The sequence below is a fragment of the Canis lupus genome, chromosome 19 (genome assembly GCF_011100685.1).
Source record: "Canis lupus familiaris isolate Mischka breed German Shepherd chromosome 19, alternate assembly UU_Cfam_GSD_1.0, whole genome shotgun sequence".
NCBI classification, from domain to species: Eukaryota; Metazoa; Chordata; class Mammalia; order Carnivora; family Canidae; genus Canis; species Canis lupus.
Genome location: NC_049240.1, coordinates 42,064,304 through 42,087,769, shown reverse-complemented (window position 1 = coordinate 42,087,769; position 23,466 = coordinate 42,064,304). Strand labels below are relative to the sequence as shown.

General features: G+C 36.9%; 2 long non-coding RNA genes across 17 annotated transcripts in view; one reads left to right on the top strand and one right to left on the bottom strand.

The window, feature by feature from the left end:
- The first annotated feature begins 9,730 nt into the window (after positions 1–9,730).
- LOC102154499 overlaps positions 9,731–23,466 on the top strand; it is a 310,721-nt gene continuing 296,985 nt past the window's right edge. For all 16 annotated transcript variants that reach the window (XR_005374236.1, XR_005374230.1, XR_005374234.1 and 13 more), the window contains exons 1-3: positions 9,731–9,794; positions 18,161–18,298; positions 18,578–18,621. This is a non-coding gene — a long non-coding RNA (uncharacterized LOC102154499). The remainder of the gene's footprint in view (positions 9,795–18,160; positions 18,299–18,577; positions 18,622–23,466) is intronic.
- LOC119864485 lies at positions 18,144–20,890 on the bottom strand. Its single transcript, XR_005374242.1, has 3 exons — positions 20,790–20,890; positions 19,187–19,405; positions 18,144–18,248 (listed from the first exon to the last, which is right to left on the bottom strand). It is a non-coding gene; the product is annotated as an uncharacterized LOC119864485 (long non-coding RNA).

Sequence of the window (23,466 nt, the reverse complement as noted above, 5' to 3'; positions counted from 1 at the left end):
GCATATTGCTAAGTGGAAAAGGCCAGTGTAAATTGGCTACATATTGTTTGATTGCAACTATATGACATTCTGGTAAAGGCTAAACTGTAAAGACAGTAAAAAAAAAAATCAGCAGTGGCCAGGGTGAGTGAGGGATGAATAGGTAAGGCACATAGGATTTGAGGGCAGTGAAAAAACTCTGTATAATACCATAATGATGGATACATGTCATTATACATTTCTTGAAACCCATAGACTATATAACACAAAGAATGAACCCTAATGTAAACTGTATATTTTAAGTAATGATACTATGTCAGTGTAGGTTCTTCACTTAAAACAAATGTACCAATCTAGGGGATGTTGATGAGGGTGGCTATACATGTGTGGGAGCAGGGGTTATATGGGAAATCTCTGTACCATCCTTTTTATTTTGCTAAAAATCTAAACATGCTCCAAAAAAATTAAAGCTTTTTTTTTTTTTTAAGAACAATTGAAGAGAATTTAAAGAAGAATTCATTTAGGGTGTAGACAGAGTAAAGGAACCCACCAGGAGTAGTGAGGCACCCAGGCATTTGCAGTGGTAAAGCTATTACTCCTCAGGCCTGCGAAGGCAGGGGAGGTGACAGCTCTCATCAGAACATTGGAGAACTTGTAAATAGGAGACTGCCCAGTAAAGAGCCATTAGTGAGGGCTGCTTCCACTGCCAAATCACTGCATGGTGGGGGTGGATTCTATGTCCCTAAGGCTTTTTCCTTCTGCCTCTGATCAATCACCTGTGTATGCTCCGTTAGCTGCATTCAACAAAAAGTCAGAAGACAGAAAAAGACAAGGAGTAGAGGTCATAGAGATCAGGTTCCTTGACACAAACTCTGGTCACAAGATGATGAAGGGAAGAAAAAAAATGATGAAGAGTGGATGTGGAGGGGCAAATGGAGAATTTTCAGCCTCTCCTGATAGTGGAAGCTTGTTTGTCCAGTATCCATTCGAGGAAGCACTACTCTGCACTCAATAAATTGTTGAGGCTCACTCAACAATTAGGATGGAATAATAATTCCCTACCCCACATGACCAGGACCAATCAGAGAATTTCATTCTCTTGAACTCTAGTAAATCAATCAGACTAAACCTTGGGCTTTAATACAGAGTTTCTGAAACAGAGAGTCTCTTTTTCATCTGCATTATAAAGCTCAAGGATATAGACTTATGCCAATCAACAATTATCTTTCTGACTATAGAGTCTACTATATTTATATTGTATTATATTTATATTATATATATTATATTATTTTATATATTATATTATATTTAGTTATAATGTGGATTGGCCTGACAATGAAAACAATGCAGAGAGAATACAAAAGAGTCTGGAGATGAAGAGAAAGAGATGCATCCATGATGACTTTGCTTGAGGTTCTGGTTTTCATTATATCTGAAGATAGCTTCATTTTTTAACATTCCAGTTATATACATCTTTAATTTCCTATGTTGGAAGAGTTGAAAAGGCAAACAAGGAGGTGTGAAACATCTATGGGTTGGCATTATCAGGAAGTCTCTATTCCGCCCAAATTAGGGCCCAAAGGAAGGCTTTGGCACTACCAGATTTCCAGCAGGACCTAGAATCATGGAGAAGGAGCCACCCAGAAAATGCTGAGTCTGCCAGATTGGAAGCACAGCAGAGACAGCACTACAAGAGCTAAAACCAGAGAGGAGATGTGACTACAATGGAGCTACTGCCTCAGCACAGATTAAAAAAAATAATAATAAAATTAAAATAAACAAATATATAAATATTTTATATATATATATATATATATCCTGACTTCTCCTTTCCTTTCACCCTTTGATTCTAGTGCCTCTCCCCTCCACTAGTTGAAACTACCTGGGAGCTATTTGGCAAAGGGAGCCTGAGGAATTTGGTTTATGAAAGTAAGACTCTACAATTCACAGCAGAGCAGGAGAGGGGCAGGTTTGAGAGCAAACAAAACGCATGACCAACACGAGTGTTTAGGGTACATTAGTTCTCTTCTCTTTCCAATAAAAATGCCTTACAAAATTTGGTAAAGGATGCACTACTTGATTTTGTCCTCAAAGTCCAGAGAATGCCAATCAGTTATTTTCTGTTTAGGGACTTCAGTGAGTTAATATTGAGACAAAGCTACTTCATCTGATATTTAAGTTCACTTGAAAATATGGTTATGCTTTACGGGCAGGAAATAACATGACAGAGTAATGTGAATATAAGTTATAATCCAGTCACATTAGATGACTTGCTCTCCTTCATTACTGTGTACTGTCCTGCCCTTGCTAATAATATCCCTTTGCCAGGCTTACCATCTTTTTCCCCATCTCTCTTTATTGAAATCTTACCTTCTCATCACAGATTAAATGCTATTCCTTTAGGAAGCTTACACTGGTTTGCCCAAACATCATTTTATCTTTTTCTTCTTAAACTTTTATATCGTTCTCATGGCTTTTAATAAATTCAATCTTGTATTTTAGATATTGAAATTTCTATCTTATCCTTTGATAATAGACTATGGGTTCTCCAGGGCAAAGAGTACTTTCCACAACTTTGTATCCTTCACAGAAGGTTTGAATGATCCCTTGTCCACACTAGTTTCTTCATAAAAGTATGTTGTAATAAATGGATATCTGGAAGAGTAACAGAAACCTAGATTCCAATATATTCTAGACCACATTAGGGTGACTTGCAGAATCACATCCCTCAGTTTTCTCATCTACACAATGAGAAGAGCTTAGATTAATTCAGAGGTCCCTCTTGGCCCTTTCTTCAGTCCCTAATTTCAATTGGAAGTGAGAGCATTAAATTTGTAAGTCGAGATTTTATAATTATGTTCATGATTTCCACCTTGGGAAAGCTAACTTTCCATGATCTCATTCTTGCTGGATTATTTCTCAAGAGTTTCCATGGGTTAAAATTTATTCACACCTTACAGAGAAATGGAAATATCCCATGATCCTCACTCTACTTTCACTTTTCTTAGACTTTACACTGGTGATTGCCCATTGTGCACCCAAAACACCTTATTTTATAAGCATTTTGTAAAGCATAGCAAGAGGTAAATTTACAATCCAAATATTGTAAAGAGCAATATTTTGTAATAATAAAATATTACATTCTATAAAGAGATACTTCTCCTAATGTATCCACAAAAAACCAAGTTCATAAATGCTGGTATGTCAATTATCATGGTAAAATGTATATCTATATAATATATGTGATATGATGGATGCTATTGGAATGGCTTAGGCATATTTGTTAAAATTTATTTTTAATGAAAAAAGATTTAAAAAAATGTCTGCTGTAAGCAGTCACATGAAAGTGGATAAATACAAAAGCAAGCATAAGTGTATTCAGCAGAGAATTTTGAGCCTGAACAATCAAGTTTCAGGCAAATCTTATGTGGTTCATAATTTTAGCCCTTTATTATGCAAAGCTGCCAATTCAATTTTACAATGCAAAGAAGTGTTTGGCATGATTATCAAGTTATATTTACTGTTCTGTGGTTCTACTAAAAGATGCACTATCTTGAAAGAGTCTGTTCAAATTACCTCTGAACATACTTTTAGATCTTCAATGGTAAGCAAAAGTTGACAGTAAAATGTATTATTCTTAACCAGCATCAGCATGTGAGACTTTAGAAAAACGGGTAGAGCAAATGATGATTCAGTTGCAGAACCAGACAAATGATTTCCAAATCAACAAATTCAGAGAAAAAGATGCTGATCCTAGTTGAATTGTCACATGTTGCCATTTCCTTTGACATGTGTCTTGGTAGAAAAATCTCTTCTAGGAGTTTTCACCCTTCAGAATAAAGTGGTTGTTATTTTGAATCCCTGCCTGCTGAAAAATCAGGAACTCACAGGACCCATTGCTAAATCCCAAAGTGAGAGGTTTGGGTGGAAGTTTGAGAAACTGGAAGAGTCCTAAATTCTGGACCTTTATTCCTCTTGCAGCTTCTCTCACCCTCTGCAGCTTCTCCCTCTCCCTTTTCCTTGAGAATGTTGTCCATATTTGCTGAATGCTATTCCCCACTCCCTCTCTGTTCAGTGTACTCTATGCCATCTCTCCACCAAAACTGTTTTCCTTCAACATTGATGACCTCCATGCAATAGATGAGAATGTTCTAGTCTCAATTCTAATCTAACTTGATACAGCAGCATGAAGCATAACTGATTACTCCCTCCCTTGAAGCATTTTCTCTTGTCTTCCAGGACTCCACAATCCTAATTTTCCTTCTCTCCTTGGATACTCTTTTTCAAAGTCCTTTGCTGGCTCCTCTTTCTTATCTGGACAAAAAAGTATTTCTTGGCTCAGTCCTTGAACATCTCCTATCATCTATCTATCTATCTATCTATCTATCTATCTATCTATCTATCATCTATCTATCTATTCTCACTACCTTCATGAGTTTATCTAGTCTTGTGATAACCCCCTAATGTATAATTTTCCTCTAGATCTCTTCCTAGAGATATAGAATCAGTGATCCAGCTGACCATTTGTTTTCTCCTTTTGGATGTTCAATAGCTTTCTCAAACTTAACATGTTGAGGGCCAGACTTTGGATATTCACCCCACCCTGACCAACCCTGCTTCTGCACAGCCTACCCCAACTCAGTTTATGCCTTTAGTCAGTACTTCACTAGAGTGAAGCAAACGAGTTGCTTAGGCAAAAATGTAAGATATTTAGAATATCATGCAAGTGCCAACCCTGCTTTTGCATGACCCTGAGAATGAGTGCCTCCTTAAATTTAGTGCCCTTGACTCTTCACTCACCTCACCCATAATCCTATCTTGCTTCTACTTGCTCCACCTAAAAAACCTCGGCATCATCCTTTATGCCTCTGTTTCTCTCACTTTTATGCCCAATCTATGAGAAAATCCTGTTGGCTTTACCTGTAGAAAGAGAGAATGATGCCCTGAGGCTACTTCTCAGTGGAAAGCATTCAGGAAGAGGCAGCAATGATCTCCTAGGACAAATTATAGACAACTCACAGCTCTCAGGAGGAGCAACTGGCCCTGAGGGTTGCTATGGCCTTGGACCTCAGTAGTCGTGGGATTGGAGCCTCAGGTTGCCATCTCAAAGTCCTTTGCTGCCCTAGGGCCTTCAGGGACCTAGAAGACTTGTAGTCTGTGCAGTTCAGGTCACTCTCCTTTATGGCCTTGGACAGTTCCTGTCCTACACAGCTTGCCGTTTCCACCACACCTGACAAGATCTCTGGCACAAGTAGAGGGAGGGAGAGGCATCCATAAGTACTGGAGTTTGCATGATAGGTGGTGTGAGCCAGACTCCTTACAAAGAAGTCTGGGCTGAGGAGCCGTTAGCACCAGGGGCAGCCCAGGTGTTTCTCATCCCAGGATTCTCTACTGGCTCAATAGATTTTTTTTTAATTTTTTATTTAAATTCAATGTCATTAACATATACTGTATTATTAGTTTCAGAGGCAGAATTTAAAGATTCATCAGTTGCATAGAACACCCAGTGCTTATTACTTCAAGAGCCCTCCTTAATTGCCCATCACCCAATTACCCCATCCCCCCCCCACATAACTCCTCCAGCAACCCTCAGTTTGTTTCCTATAGTTAAGAGTCTCTTATAGTTTGCATCCTTCTCTGTTTTTGTCTTATTTTATTTTTCCCTCAGTAGAATTTTTACAATCCCTGGAAATCATCTTTCCACTGAGAAGTGTGGTCAGGACCTCAGGCCTGATTCTACTATTCTCTGAGTTTCCTCTGATGCCCAACACATTGCAGTCCATCTTCTGCAGGACCCTTCATCTGGACCTGCAGGCCCTCTCCCCTAAACACTGAACTAAACACAGTTGCAAGTTCCAACTGTGCCATTTGTTTCCCTGGGAAACCCCACATTCCACCCATCCAGAGAAGGCCCTGATGGAGTTCTGTAGGCATGCACCTCCCAAAATATGTGTGGTATACTTCCTTCCAGGCACTTGTAAAATCTACTTCTCCTTCGCTTTGAAATTAGGCATGACTATGGGACTAATTCTAGACTATGTATTATGTTGGATGTGTGCCATTTCTGACCAGCACATTTAATTGTCAGTTTAGATATTCTAATAACTTTTTCCCCTACTGCCACAATTGGAGATGCTACAGATGATAGAACTTCCATCAGCTTGACCCCTGGAATAAGGATAATACAGAGCAAAGCCCTCAAAGAAATGCATGGTAATGTAGTATGATCTAGAAATAAATCTTAGTGCTTTAAAGCTAAGATTTCAGTGTTTGTACCATAGCATAGCATAACCTATCCAGATTAATATAATGAGGTTACTTCTAACTTGAAAACAAGATGGTTAAATAACAAATTTCATACACTAGAATAATGAAAATAATATCTAAGCTTTCTGTGAGATATCCAAACTTTTTAAAACATGCTTTCAATTACTTAGAGGGAAACACAAGCACATACTCATACTCCTGATATGCCCTAGAGGCTTCCTTTCAGACAGCAAATAGTCTGGCGGTTTTGATTAGATAGCTCTAATGATGTTTGTAGATACACATCTACCCAGTATGAGCCTTATCATGCTTGTTCCTTCTTCTTTCTTGGCCAGCATGATCATACCTATCTATTGGCCATGAATTGACCTTTGAGTATTAAGGCAGAGTGAAGAATAGTTTTTACAAAATGGGGTTATCAAGGTGTTTAGTCCAATTATTGAAGCAATAGTTACAAATGTCAAAAATAATGGAGTAATTTTGTATATTTGAATATTATGCTTCTTCAAAGGAGAGGAAATAAAAATTCTGAGATTATTTTCCCAAAGGAAGGAGACTAACAGAAACTGAATGTATTGTTTCAGGGGCTTTTTTCTTTTTCCCTCTCTGCTAGCAGTGACATATGCAGATACAAGTAAAAACCACTGTATTATGATTTGATTACTACCATCTCTGTTAAGCAGATAGAGAATGAAAGCAGAAATGACATCACTTGCCCTCCATGCAGTAGGCTGTGTTTCATTCAGTCAGAGCCCAGGGCCCATCTGTCCATATGCCTCAATTACTCCCTCCCACACTCCAAAGGAATGACCTTCCAGACATGTCGCAAGTACCATCTCCTCTGTAGAGCTGTCCTGATTCCTCCTAGGAAAATTAGTTGCTCAGTTTTCTTTATCATGCTAATTATATTGGATACATAATTATGGTACTCATCAAGCTGGCTAATTCTTTGTTTACATGTCTGTCTCAGTGACTCAGCTGTGGGCTTTTCAAGGGCAAAACTCCCTCTAAATCATCTGTCTTCTTTAAGACCTACACTTGCCATTTTGTTGGTGCATACCGATAATGTGGGAAAGAGTTGGGGGTTGTTTTGGGGTAGGAAATAGGAATGAATATGGGGAAAATAGACAAAGAAGAAAGGAAGGAAGGAAATTAGCAAGACTTCAAGGAAAGAAGAAAAGAAAGGAGTTTGCAATATGTGCCTTTTGTCACAAGGCTCCATGGATTGGTACAAGCTTCAGCACTAGGAAAACAGGAAGACAACCAAGAGATGGTGTCTCTGGGTCAGGGTTGGCATATTTCTCATATCCAACAATGTAGCCATATAGCCAACTAAGCCCAGGATATTCTACTTCTTCCTAGCTGCCTTAATTCAACATGTGAGACTATTTATTACCTGTAACGTCATTTCATAGAGTCCTAAAAGCTAAGGATAAATTAATCTCATAGTTACATGGAACAGTTCAGTTTGATAGGTTATTCTAGTTTTATATATAAGGAAATCGGGCTAACTTACACTGCTTGTTAAATTGGTTTCATATATTTTATCAAATGATAAGTTAGACTGCTTTAAGGTGGACTAGCCCCCAGAGGGTCTCAAGCTTTAGTGTGGACAGCCAAAACCTCTATGTTGTACTTGTTTGGTCAATCCCTCTAGTCTCAAAGAGTGGTGTTTTTGTTTTGTTTTGTTTTGCATAAGATAAATGAAAAAACAAAATATAATACATTTTTTGTTTAATTTAAAGAATTAAAACTTTTAGTTTAAAATGGAGATATTATTAAGGGAAAAAGTTGAAGTTTTATGAGTTATTAAATTGAAGATTAAAAAAAGGTACCTAAACTTTGGAGTAGTGATTATTATTTTAATGTTCAAATTCTTGGATACAACAATATCATTTTCAAAAATGTATCCTACAGGGGATCCCTGGGTGGCGCAGCGGTTTAGCGCCTGCCTTTGGCCCAGGGCGCTATCCTGGAGACCTAGGATCGAATCCCACATCGGGCTCCCGGAGCATGGAGCCTGCTTTTCCCTCTGCCTGTGTCTCTGCCTCTCTCTCTCTCTCTGTGACTATCATAAATAAATAAAAATTTTTAAAAAAATGTATCCTACAGAAACACTAAAATACATGCATAAAGTTTGGGTCAAAAACGTGTGGCAAAATTATTTATAGTCATGCAAAATTCAAAATAATGTAGATGGTTTTAAAAGAGGATTAAGTACAATTAATGAACAATATATACTAGGTTTTAAAAAGGGTTAGTTTGAATAATTAACAACCCCATAAAGATTCTAAGTGGTGTTGACCACTACCATTTGCTGGTTCCTGTTGCTAATGAGGCCAAAGCATGGGCATTTGATGAATTCCCACATCAGTTTGGTTGACCAGTCATATATTTGGTGTAAGTTGCAAGGCACACTCATGTGACAGTCTTGCAGATGATGCTATTGGTCATATGAAGACTAGATAAGGAAGTACAGTGATAAGATCAATATAAATTTATTCCTCTAGCAAAACACAATTCAAGGCATATGCATTATTAATGCTGCATCAGAGGTATTATCTTCATATTCAAAGACTAGCATATAATTATAAAGGACAGAAATGTAAAGAACATGAACAGCCTAATGATGGAATTGGCTCATGTTTATTATTAGAAATCCTATTTGAAATCCAGAGAACAACTGAGTGGATAAAAACATGTCAGACAGTAGGTGACAAAGGATATGAGAAAATTACAACTTTTTTTCCCACTAAATTTAACAATGCTTTGTACCAAATTCCTTACTTGACTGACTAAGTAATCTGGCTCTGCAAGGATGAGGACTCAGGGAGACATACTTTCTGCTACTGTTTCTACCTGTGATGAAGTTAGTCTGGCGTTTGCATGCTCTGTTAGTCAGTATGACTCCAGGAAGACTCAGCAGAACAGAAGCATTCTCTCCTTCAACAAATATCCACTGAACATGAAATCAGACTTTTCCTGGTACTAAAGGTACATTTCAGAATAAGTCAAAGGTCGTGAAATTAGCATTTTGGATAAAAGTATAAGTTTTCATATGTAAAAAATTACCACCATGGGGATGCCTGGGTAGCTCAGTTAGTTGAGTGTCCAACTCTTGATTTTGTCTCAGGTCATGATCTCAGGGTCATGAGATCAAGCCCCACATCCAGCTCCAAGCTCAACATGGAGTCTACTTGAGATTCTCTCTTTCCCTCTGCCTCTACCCCCACTATCTCTCAAAAAAAATTGCCACCATGATGATCAGAGATATAAGATAATGTTATTGTGAAATTTGATCCAAAATCATTGGCTTCTTAAGCTAGAAAATGTCCTATGCCTTGTGCTATGCCTTAGTTCGATTGTGTTTAAAGCTAACGGATAGGAAGATGGCAGAGTAGGAAGCACCAGGAATCTGTCTCCCTAGACACCACCTATACCATATATCACCTAGACAACAATTATACTGGCATAAGCTGCCTGATGTAACTATTTTGGAACTCTGGAGTCTATTGAAGGCTTAAATCTTCCAGGGGAATGCTTAGATGGTAAGTAGCTATGGATTATCAATTTTAGTTCTTTGCACAGTAGCACCTACCTGTCCCCATTCACAGCCATGTGGCAGGCAACAGTGCACAGCACTGTTGGAACAATTTGCACACAGCTGGTGGGATCCAGGGTAGACAAAAAGGTCTCTGACCTCCAAGTATTAGGGATCTGTGCTCTGATCACTGATTGCTATTTCATATCACAGAAGTATAGACAAAGAAGTAGGCACCCATTGTTTTTGTAGGCACCCCATTGTAAGCCTCTCTATCTCCTGCTGAAGCGAATTTCAGGACATTTAAAGGGCTAATGCCTTCTCCCACTTCATTTTTCTTTCAGTTTTCCCCTTTTGGGAGCCAGACATTAAAAACTAGGATATTCAAAAGCAACTTTGTATACATAGACTAGAAAATGACCACACATGTCCAGAGAAAGGTTCAGAAAGAACTTAAATGTATATACCTCAGGTTGATCCTCAGTACGGAGAAAGCCTACATAAATCAGAAAAACAAAAACAATAACAATAACCAAACCTAGCAAATTCTGGAGGAGGACTATCCTAAGTCCAGAGTTACCACATTATTAGATTCAAAAGACCAGCTTTCAACAACAACAACAATCACAAATCATAAGGCATATGAAGAAACAGCAAAATATAACCCATTCAATGGAAAAAGTATAAACTATCCCTAAAAAGACCTCAAGGAAGATACACTAGGCAAAGACTTTTTAAAAACTATCTTTAAAAAAACACTATATTAAAAATACTCAAAGAAGTGAAGGTGTGGAGAGAATTTTTAAAAAGATGCATAAACAAAATGGAAATATCAATAAAGAGACAGGAAATCTAAAAGAAAACTAAAAAAAAATCTAGAACTGAAAAAATACAATAACTGAAATAAAACATAACTAACTAGATGGACTCAAGGGCATATATGAACAGGCAGAAGAAAGAATCAGTCAACTTGAGGATGGGACAATAGAAATTATTGAGTCTGAGGAACAGAGAGAAAAAAGATTAAAGTGAACAGGGCCTAAGGGATTGTGGGACACCATCAAACAGAACAACATATGCATTGTGGGAATTTGGGAAGAGAAGAAAAAGAGAAAGGGGCACAGAGAATATTTGAGAAATAATGGCTAGAAACTTCTCAAATATGAGGGAAAATATGAACATAAACATCCAAGAAATTCAACAAACTCCAAGTCGTATAAATTTAAAGATATTCCTACAGAGACATATTATAATCAAACTTTTGAAAGACAATATATCTTAAAAGAAGGAAGAAACAAATCATCACATACAAGAGATTCTCAATAAGATCATCAGCAGATTTCTCATTGTAACTTTTGGAGACCAGAAGGCAGTGAGCCAAATAGTCAAAGTGCTAAAAGGAAAAAAAAAAAAAAAAAAAAAAAAGGCTATCAACCAAGAATCCTATATCCATCAGAATTCTCCTTCCAAAGTGAGGGAGAAATTAAGACACCTCAATATAAAGTTTGAGAGAGTTTATTACCATTAGACCTGCTTTCAAGAAATGCTCAAGGTAATCCTGCAGGGTAACTTGACAGTAGCTGAAAGCTACAGGGAGAGGTAGGTCCCAGCAAAGGTAAATATATGGACAATTATAAAAATTACTATTGTTGTAACATTAGTTTAAAACTGGAGTTTTTATTTTCTGCATCATTTAAGAGACTGATACATTAAAAAACAGTTAGTCTAAAAGATAGTATTATTATAATTTTGGTTTGTAACTCCAATTTTGTTTCCTCTGTAATTAAGAAATACATGTATTTAAACATACTAGTTTATGTTTTGTGGATATACAATGTACAAAGATATAATTTTGGGGACAGCAACATCAAAAGAAATAGGAACAGAGTTATAAAGGAACGGAGTTTTATATGCAATTGAAGTTAACCTGGTATAAGTCCAAATTATAGCATTATAACTTTAAAATGTTAATTTAATCTCCACATACAACTAAATTAACTACAAAGCAAACAGCTATAGAATATACACAAAATGAAATGAGAAAGGAACTGAAACATTTCACTATAAAATATCAACTAAACATGAAAGAAGACAGTAATGCAGGAACTCAGAGACAAAAAAAAAAGCTGTTAGACATATAGAAAACAAAGAACAAAATGATGGAATTAAATCTCTCCTTATCAGTAATTACTTTAAATGTAAATGGATTAAGCTCTTCAACCAAAAGACAAAAATTGACAGATGGCTTAAAAGCACATAGTCTACTCATAAATGAAATCTAAAAAAAAAAAGAAAGAATAACTTCTCAAATGTGATGAAAAATATGAACATAAACACCCAAGAAATTCAATAATCTCCCAAACTAAAAGTAGAATTAGAACTATAAATACAGAGAACAAACTGATGTTGCTAGAAGGGACGGGAATGGGGGGTTGGGCAAAGTGGGAAAAGGGAGATACAGGCCTCCAGTTATGGAATGAGTGAGTCATGGGAATAAAAAACAAAGCATAAGGAATACAGTCAATGATATTATAATAGCGATGTAATGGGACAGATGGTAGCTGTACTTGTTATGCACATAGAATAATGTATAAACTTGTCAAATCACTCAATTGCATACCTGAAACTAATAAAACATTGTGTTTCAACTATACTTAAATTAAAAACAAACAGGGGTGCCTGGATGGCTCATTTGGGTAAGCATCTGACTCTTGGTTTCAGCTAAGGTCCTGATCTCATGGGTTGTGAGATCGAGCCCTGTGTCGAGCCCCACATCAGGCTCTGCACTCAGTGGGGAGTCTGCTTGAGGCTTCTCTCCCTCTGCTTGTCCTCCCACTTGCTCTCTTTCTCTCTCTAAACTAACTAAATCTTAAACACATAGTCCAACTGTATGCCATATACAAAAGACTCACTTGGGACCCAAATACACATATAAATTGAAAGTAAAAGAATGGAAAAGATAATAGTAACAAAAAGAGAAGAGGTGTCTATCCTACTATTAGACAAAATAGACTTTAAATGAAAAAAGATTGCAAAGGACAAAGAAGCACATTATATGTTAATAAAGGGATCAATATAGCAAGAAGACATAATAATTATAAGCATTTACCTACTAATGACAGACCACCAATATATATGAAGCAAAAAATTAAAAAAACTGAATTGAGAAATAGATGGTTCTATGATAAAGCCCCACTCACAATAATGGATAGAACAACCAGACAAAAGATAAGTATGGATATAGAGGACTTGAACAACATGTTAGACCAATTAGATCTAAAAGACATGTACTCTACCTAACAACAACAGCATACTCATTTTTCTCAAGTGCACTACGATGGACTATATGTTAGGCCACAAATTAAGTGTTGGTAGATTTCAAAAGATTGATATCATAAAGGATATCTTCCTTGACCACAATATAATAAAGCTAGAAATAAATAACAGAAGAAAAGCTGGAATTTTCACAAAGTTGTAAATATTAAATAATATACCTTTAAACAACCAGTGAATCAAAGTAGAAATCAAAGAAAATCAGAAAATACACACAAATGAAAATGAAAATGCCACATACCAAAACTTACACAGCCCAAGTATAGCTATGGGGAAAATATGTAGCTATAAAATCTTACGTTAAAAAGCAATGACAAGATCTCAAATCCACAACATAACTTTACAACTTAATGACTAGGAAAAGAACAAACTAAATCCAAAGCTAACAGAAAGAAAGAAATAATAAAGATTAGATCAGAGATAAATGAAATAGAAAAAAGAAAAACAATAGATAAAATGAATAAAACCAAAAGTTGGTTCTTCAAAGAGGTCAATAAAATTGGCTCCCCTTTAACTAGATGGACTAAGGAAAAAAAAAAAAAAAAAGAGAAGATTCAAATTACTAAAATCAGAAATGAAAGTGGGGACATTACTACTGATTCTATAGAAATAAAAAAGGATTATAAGAGAATACTGTGAATGATTATGTACCAACAAATTGGATAACCTGGGTAAAATATATAAATTACTATAAACATACCACTACCAAGACAAAATTATGAATAAATAGGAAATCTTAATAGACTTATGACTAGTAAGGAGATTGCATCAAGATTGAATCAATAATTAAAAACCTCCCAACAAAGAAAAGCCCTGTACCCAATGACTTTACTAGTGAATTCTATCCAACACTTAAAGAACTAATACAAAAAAAAAAAAAAAAAAAAGAACTAATACTGAGGCTTCTCAAACTTTTACAAAAAAAAAAAAAAAAAAAAAAAAAGGAAGAGGAGGGAACACTTCCTAACTCATTCTAGGAGGCCAGTATGACCCTGATACCAAAGCCAGACAAAGACACTACAAGAAAGGAAAACTACAGACCAGTTCCTTTATGAACATTTATCCAAAAATTCTCAGCAAAATACTAGCAAACCCAATTCGGCAGATATTAAAATGATTATACAAATGGAATCATTCCTGAATGCAAGGATGGTTCAACATGAAAATCAATGTAATATATGACATTAGCAGAGTGAAGGACAAAAACCACATGATCATTTCATTTGATGAAGAAAAAGCCTTTGACAAAATTCAACATCCTTTCATAATAAAAACAATGCAAAAACTAGGAGTATGAGGAAATTACCTCAATATAATAAAAGCTACAAATGAAAAATGAACATAAAACTCAATGTGAAAGACTGAAAGCTCTTTCTTTCTCTAAGGTCAAGAACAAGGCGAGTATGCCTGCTTTCACTTTTTTCTTTTTCCTTTCTTTTTTTTAAAGGAGCACATGCATGAGTTCATGGTGGGGGGTGGGCAGAGGGAGAGGGAGAGAGAGAATCTTAAGCCGACTCCATGGCCAGTGTGGAGCCCAATGTGGGACTTGATCTTACCACTTGAGATCATGACCTGGACTGAAATTAAGAGTCAAATGCTTAACTGACTGAACCACCCAGTCACTCCTCTGCTTTGGCCACTTTTATTTGACATAGTATTGGAAGTTCGAGCTAGAGCAATTAGTCAAACAAAGGGAATAAAGGGTATCTAAACTGGAAAGAAAGAAGTAAAATTATCTCTATAGGTGATTTGATCTTATATGGAGAAAACTCTAAAAATGCCACAAAAATTGTTAGAACTAGAACAAGAATTTGGTAAAATTGCAGGATACATTCAATGCACAAAAATCAGTTGTATTTTTGTATACTAACAATGAAAAATCTTAAAATCAAATTACAAATACAATTTCAATAATAGCATCAGAAATAATGAAACTCTTAGGAATTAACCAAGAAGGTGAAAGACTTGTACAATTAAGTCTACAAAACATTGCTAAATGAAATTAAAGCAGATCCAAATATTGAAGTGTAATTCATATGTAGTGTTTACATTAATTTCAAATATACAATATAATAATTCAATAATTCTATGCATTACTCAGTGCTCATCACAATAAGTGTACTCTTAATCCCCTATATCTATTTCACGACCAAGAAAACGTAAATAAATGGAAGCACATCCCATATTCATGGATTGGCCAACTTTATATTGTTAAAATGTCAATGCAAGGCAAAACAATCTAGAGGTTCAGTGCAAACCTTGTCAAAACCTAATGACATTTGTTTTCAGGAATAGAAAAACCTTTCTAAAATTCATGTGGAATGTTAGTGAATTTCCAATACCCAAAACAATTTTGAAAAAGAATAAAAGTGGAAGACTCACACTTCCTGATTTCAAAACTTACTACAAAGCTACACTAATAAAAACAGTGGAAGGGGGATCCCTAGGTGGCTCAGCGGTTTAGTGCCTGCCTTTAGCCTAGGGCGTGATCCTGGGTCTCCAAGTCCCGCATTGGGCTCCCTGCATGAAGCCTGCTTCTCTCTCTGCCTCTCTCTCTTTCTCTCTCTCTCAAATAAATAAATACTTTAAAAATAAAAATTAAATAAATAAAATGTGATGCTTATTGGGTATTGAGGTATAGTGCCTGCCCCTATACTAAGTGATCCTAAACTGCTTTATAGTTGTTGATTTTACTGCCAAAATTTTCTCCTTCTTCACTTCCATTTTTTTTTTACTGAAATTCAATTTGTCCACATATAGTACATGATTAGTTTCAGATGTAGTATTCAATAATTCATCAGTTGCCTATATAACACCCAGTGCTCATCACATCACGTGCCCTCCTTAATGCCCAGTTACCCCATCCCCCACTCACCTCCCTTCAGCAACCTCAGTTGGTATTTCAGTATATAAAATTCTGGTTTTGTTGCCAACTGAATCAGAGGAATCCAAAAGTAACTGAGGTAAGTAACAATCAAAGTAAAAAGTAAATGCAATGATATGTTTTTGCCAGAAGGTAAGTGAATAAACTTACTGTGTGTGTATAGTAATAGTTCTCAATCATGAGTATACCTCATAATCATCCAGTGGGCTTTGGAAAATACAGATTTTCTGATTCAGTAGATCCAGGGTGGGACCTGAGACTTTGCATTTCTAATTTCCCAGCTCATCCTGCTGCTCTGGGGCCCACACATGGAGAACTGCTATGCAGCAGAGTGAGATGGGAATGGTTTGAAATATCAATAAGATGTTGAAGTTTTAGGAAACATTGGAAATATCTAGAAGTCTACAAGCAGGAAAAGGAGAATATTACTTTTCACATATCAGACATTACAACCATGGAGCTTGTAACACGAAGACTGAGAGCTGCTGGAAAAAAAAATCCAGGAATTTGTATAAAATGGTAGATTACAGTTACATGTCAGTTCACTAGATTTTAGGAAGATATATTAAATGCTTCCATTGTTATAAACTGATACCACATCAGGCAGTCTTGATCTCCAAAAAACTTCTCATGTTGCCTCTGTAATAGGCTATCCTGGATGGACCATTGGTTTGACCCCGTGTGGCATGCCTAATGTTTCTATATTCTAATCCATTGGTTGCCACCAAAGTGCTTTGCCAACAGATTTTGTTCTCAGATAGAGCACAGCACTGAAAAGAAAATCACTTTGCAAATCCAGTGATTTCATGGGCCACTAGGCTCTCTGCATTCTCTATTACCCAGTTTATCTTTTGTTCATTTAATGCATCGCAAACAACATTGAATTAGTTTGTTGGACAATTAGGTAAGATATTAAACTAAAGATGTACATATAAATATGTCAAGTAATTATTTTAAGAATACATCTGTAAGGAGTAGCTAGAGAAGGCACTTCGTGAGGTTTTTTTTTTCCTCCCTGCTTTCTCTAATAGTTCAACAATTCCAACTTTTAGAAGTAATATACCTTTTCTAAACTGTACACAGCAAAAAAAAAATTCTATAATGAACGTTTAAAAAATCATTTCCAAGGAAATTAGCTCTTATAAACAACCTGGAATATGTCAGTTAATTAAATTCGTATTTTTTGGAATGAGCATCCCAAATAAAACTCACTATTGCAAATGTGAGCCCAGGCAGGCGTGGTTTCCATTCTCTGCAAGTCTCTTCCTTCCTGAGCTGTGACTGCCTAAAGCCTTCCTGTAGTTTCACTATTGCCTTGACCCTCAGTGCCACTGAGTGCTGAACGGGGTAGTTGTTGGGTAGTTTTACATGGCTGCATGTCTAGATTCTGTTTACTTTGCCTCTGCTCTGATGTCATATCTTAGCTCTGGTAAATGGATCTCAGACTGTTCTGAAGTTGGTTTTTTTTTTTTTTTTCTTTTGTGTGTGTGTGTGTTTTGTTTTTGTTTGTTTGTTTGTTTGTTTGTTGAGAGAAAAAGAGAGAGGAAAAAAAGAGTGCCCATGAGCCAGGGTGGGGGAGTGGGCGTGGATAGGCAGAGCCAGAGGGAAAGAGAGAATCTTAAGCAGGCTCCACACCCAATCAGGAGCTGATGCTATGTTCCATCTCACAGCCCTGAGATCACGACCTGGGCCAAAATCAGGGATGCATTACTGACTAAGCCACCCAGGTGCTCCTGTTCTGAATTCTTATTTGCCTGCTCCCAGGCACCATTTTGATATCTGCCATTGCCCTTCTCATAAAGGGATATCCCAGTCCTGGATCCTGACCCATTAGCTTGAGCCCTCCTTGATAATGACAAATTCCTCTCATTTCAATTTGCTATCCTTCCTATAAGAATGAATTGTCTCATATTCCATCCACCTGTTTGGTAAGTCAACATCTCATTTTAATACTTTGCTGATATCTACTTACCTGGGGTATAATCTGCTATTACTCTGTTGTACTGGACATGCTGCTTGGGTTTTTATTCATATCTGTGATGGGATCCATTTGCCCAGATCATATTCAGAGACTGAGTCCTTTACCAGATTCCCGGCCTTTCTCACCTAAGCCTTATGGCAATAAGTAACTGGACTTACCTGGTTTGTTCATTCAGAAAACACTGGATGGATGCCTGGAACTATATTGGCCACTGGGGAGATGAACATAAACAAGGCGCAGCTTCTCTCTTCAAGAAACTCATGCTGGATGACAGAGAAAACAAGCAAAACAATTGAAATACAATTTTTTAACAGTAAGTTATAAGAACCTTGCTCATCAGGATATAGTCCCTTAGGTCAGACGATTGTCCTTCCATAAACATTAATTTACTAATGCTTGCTCAAAACCTAATGTGTACCACCCAGAGGTCCCTTATGAGGATTGTGAATCAGACCCAGACATTCTGGCCCAGAGTGTCTAGAAGTTTTACCTCCCAGGATGCTAATGATGTGTGTCTTTTGGCCCAAATAAGTCGATAGGAGCCTTTATAATAGATAGCCTCTGAACCTAACTCCTGCTCTTTTATCCTCAGGCAGTCTACCATGAATGAACCCTGATGACTATAGGATGGGAGTTGTGAGTTCAATCACTTCATTATCTACAACTTCTGAATCAAGTGTCAGCCTGTTTCATTTCATCCCTTTCAAATTAACTAGAGCTGGATATCCTAAAAGGATGAAAGTTTTATGAGTCAATTGCAGTGCTTGTTGGAATAGGTAGAAGGAGACACTGGTGATAACCTACTGTAACTTTCAAAAGTCAACATTACCCCCTAAGTGGCAGAGTTGCCTTGAGTTTGTGTTTCTGGTAGAAATGACCATCAGGGTCTCCCCACTGCCTCCTAAACCTTTGAAGAGACACCTGAGTGGTCCCTGGAACTCTTTGAATGACTAGTGACTGCCCAAGGACTGCTAAAAGTTTCTTTACTCTGAGTTGTTGAAGCCTGTGACCTTTGGCTGGTGGAATGATATCTGATATGGCCATAACAGGGATTCCTTGGGACATCCTAGGGAAATATGAGATTGCCCTGGTGCCTCTAGCCTTAACACTGGAACTAATGGACATTTTGCTAAGCCGTCTTGATTCTCTTCCCCAATTGTAAACCAACCCCAGCCCACTAGAGGATAATTTTGAAACAAACCTGGAAATAACTTCCTTATTCATCAATGTTCCTGAAATTCCAGGAGGATACTGAAGAGAAGAGGCAGGTATTTGGCTTTGAAAAGGTAGAGACACCAAGGTGAGAAGAAGGCTCGGAGGCAGTGTTGTCAGCATAGGGTACTCCAGAGATGTGCAGCAAACAGGACAAAAGACTGGCTCCAGGCATAAGCAATGATTCTCAGTGTTAATCTTAGTCATGCTTTGGAGAGGGGGATACGGAATCAATCACTTATCCTGCTTTAACATCAACGCACTCATCTATAAAACATACACATCCTACCTGACAACATTCTTCACATATCCTAATAAGAAAAAGCATGTTAAAGTGATAAAACTATTTTAGGAAGTTATGTAAATATACCATTAAGGTAGATTATAGATTGTAATCCTATCATTTATTGCTTTTTCATCTGTTTATTTGCTGAGAAGCTTTTATGAACTTCCAGTTAATTATTTTTCTTTTCCCCTCTTATTTATCAGCAGGCATATCTTATCATCTTATTTAAGTTTTAAAATAGCATTTCAAAGTTAATAAGATGTTTCAAAAATCTAGCCATGTCCTTCATTTGCTCATAATATTTTGTCTGGAAAAGTTGTTCTTAAAAAAAATAAATGAACTATTTATAAAATTGTGATATGACCAAGGCCAACCATAAACAAACGTATGCAGTCCGACAGAACAAGTATGCCTTGCAATATGGATGACTTTCCTGGTGTGCCATAATAGTTTCTTAGAGCTGTTATGAATTATTCCATAAACCCATATTTAGAGACTTTAAAAAATGCAGATTATTGGCCTGAGAAACCATTTTGTCTCCAAAGGAACATTTGCAGGCTGTCGTGCAAATCTGCATTTGAGCTAGTTTCACATTATGATCTTAGTGAATTCTTGACCAGATGGACTTGAACAGCTGCCACCCATGCCCAGTAAGTCCCTTTGCTTGAGAAGACAAAATAGCTCATTTGTTTGCAATTCCGTCCTGGAAGTACACAAGGGCAATTTTCTACATTGTGAATTACTTCTATCAGAGCAACATTTTCCCTGAAAGACCATAGCTCATTATGCTATTTAGAAACAAACAAAAAAATATGCACAAACATTTTTTTCAGGAGTCTTATAATTTGTGCCCAGAAGGGACAAGTCTCTTTTCAGATTAATTTTTTAAAAATGTTCCTTGGTTGCCATTATGCTCAAGCTGACATGGAAGGTTATAACTGAGAGAACCCCCTCTGAAATAATAATGCCTTACATTTGTACAGCACTTTTAAACTCTTCAAAGTGCTTTAAGACACATTATCTCATTTGAGCCTCAAAACTACTCAGGGAAGCAGGGAAAGTGGGTGTTTTTATTCACCAGTTTATAGATAGAGAAATCAATTCACTTTACGAATATTATCTGAGTATCTACTAACTCCATTGTATTATACTCAGTATTACAGAGGATAAAATAACAGGTATTCCTAAAAGAGTAATCTGTTTTGCAGATAAGACATAAAAACACAAAGCTAAATAATACAAAAATGTACAATATGTTTCAAAAGATGACAGAAGGCAATATATATGGTTAAAATATTAGAGGCACCCATGATGAGCAAACTGTTCTGGAGGATTCAGGGGGCTTTTTGAAGCAGGTGCTGCCTAGAATACATATGCTTGGAAAGAGGCTTATTATTTGTGGAATCCATGAGAATGTCTGCTCTTTGACATCACAAGGTTATACCCCTATAACCTTAGAATGTACAAGATTTTGGCATTCATCTAGTTTACCCTGATTCTCAACGCTGGAACTGTTTCTATGGCACCCTAGGCAAAAATGTTGGAACAGCCATAGGTTTTAGAAAATTCTCGTATGAAGTCGCAATGTTGATGTCTGTAACTCTGTGCCTTGCTGACTACAGGAACATTGCCGATCTATTTTTCCTTCCTGTGGAAAGCCTTTAATACATCTGTAGACAGTTGTAATATCTGCATTTAGGTTTTTTCTTCTTTCCATAGATCTTTGAACTTCTCTAGGTATTTACAGTCATTGCTGTATTGCTGGATCCCTGTCTTATTAGTTCAAATTATCTCTAACTTTGCCACCCACAACTGATATACTATTTTAGGTATGTAGAGTTATATGGGATTCTTACTTCCTGGGCTCTGAACACTATCTGAACACTGTAGTTATGCTTTCAATTAACTTGCAGCATGTAAGTTAATACTACTATTTATAAAGATTTCTCACATGTAATACTAACTATCATATAAAAGCTGCTTAATTAAAATGCACGGAACTAGTTAGGAATGCTTTCCTGAAGAATAAAGGTCACTTTCATTACATGGCTTTTTTCCCCCTTTTAAAATTTTTCTTCTTTTTCCTAAGTCATTCATGATACATATATATCCTCCCAGAAGAAGTTTTCTTAAGGAATTCATACCAAATTCTAATATAACAATGATCTGTGGTATTTTGTTCTTCATTTTTATTAACTGGGAAAATAAAAATTAATAGTTCATGTAAATTAATAGGCCAATACTGACCTCTGGTGTGTATGGAGGAAATTGCTTAGTGGGTGAACTAGTGGACACTTGGGAAGAGTTTTATGTTAAATATAAGAACAATCTTTGTCCAAGCAAAGAAGTTTCCTGAGTTATAATTACAAATGTGGAAATTGGGGAATGTCAAACTAACTGAATGGGGAGGATTTCTCTATGTTAGTCCCTTGTGGTAGGAAGTGAAAAGGAAAGGAGAACTGCTGAATAGAACAGCCCTCATTGCATCATGTTTTTGCCCTGTTTGGTCTGCGTTTAAGCAATTCTAACCACAGTGAGAGGAGAAATAATCTACACTCACTCACTCGACTCCACACAAACTGGATTTTTTTTTTAAAGGCTGGTTGTGAATTTATCTGAGTTTTCTCCTTAGATGGTGTGTGTGTTCCTTGCCTGCTATGCCCCAAAATGCTTCTTCACTTACTTCAGACACAAGATCCCAAAGTCATCTTTCTCTATCCTTATTTGCTCTTGTTCATTCTCTTGGAATTTTTCAAAGCTTGCCATATGCCTGGGAGATATTTGCTTTTAATTTAAAAGTCTAACATTTGTTAGAGTGGTTCTTCTTTCAGATGGTCCATTCTCTTCTCTATTTTCAGGACGTGCCCTTCCCTTCACTCCATGCTGAAGCCCGATTATCTATCTACCTCTCCCTCCTCGGTCCCCTTTGAGCAGAGCCACTTGGGAGTACCGTGTCAATCACCTGCAGGTAGAGGTATCAGCTGTGCAGATTCAGATCTCATTGCCACCACCAACTCTTGTTGGCCTACCCTCTGCTGTAGCAGGGCCCTTAGGATCTTAGAAGCTCACCTATTAGGAAAAGTATCACTAGACCCATAACCAATGGGTCCAGATTCTAATTTAATCCTACCGCTAACTTGCTATGAGACCTTCTACAACTCAGTTCAATTTAGACAGCAGACTTCTATTACCTAATCCACAAAAGGGTACGATTCAACCAGATGATTGCTAACATCTCTTGTGATGCTCTAATTCTATAATTCTGTCAATCTGGATTTAGGAAGCTAGCTTGCAACCCAGGGCTCTTACTGTCTGGGGCTCCTTCACCTCCTCTTCCTCCCATCCCCCTAGTTTGTTTAGGTATTTCTACTGTGTGTTTCCTATGTTTACTAAACCATTGTACTGATTACACTGTATGTATCTATTTGTCTATCTGTTTTCCTTCATTGGCTTAACATATGGCAGGCTGTTAGTAACTATTGAATGACTGAAAAATATCTTATGTTCATCCTGCAAGTCTATATCTGACATGTATTCCTTAGAAGCTCCTGGCCTGAAAAGCTTTGGAGTCAGCCTCAACCTTTTGTCCTGATTCTACAAATTAGATAATATGTAAAATGTTGCCTCTCAGAAACTGTAAGGAGATGAATAGCTATAGATCATGCTGCAAGAAAGTGGAGGACACCAGTTTGTTAGTAGGAGCTGAATCATTCTGCATTAGAGTGAGAAGTTTTACTTCCCATGGTCAGACAGATCAGGAAGTGGGTAAGAAGAGACTAGGGTAGAGGGTAAAGTGGAGCTAGGGAGACAGTTTGAGGTTGAAGATGATGTGGGTAAAGGCCCAACGTATGTTTCCAGTTCTTGGGATGGCCATAGGAAAATTTTTTAAAATCAAAATTAAATTTGACTAAATTTGCTTCCTTATTCCATTCACAATTTACAATCTTCAGTAAACTCAATTGTGCTCACAAATGACGTCCATG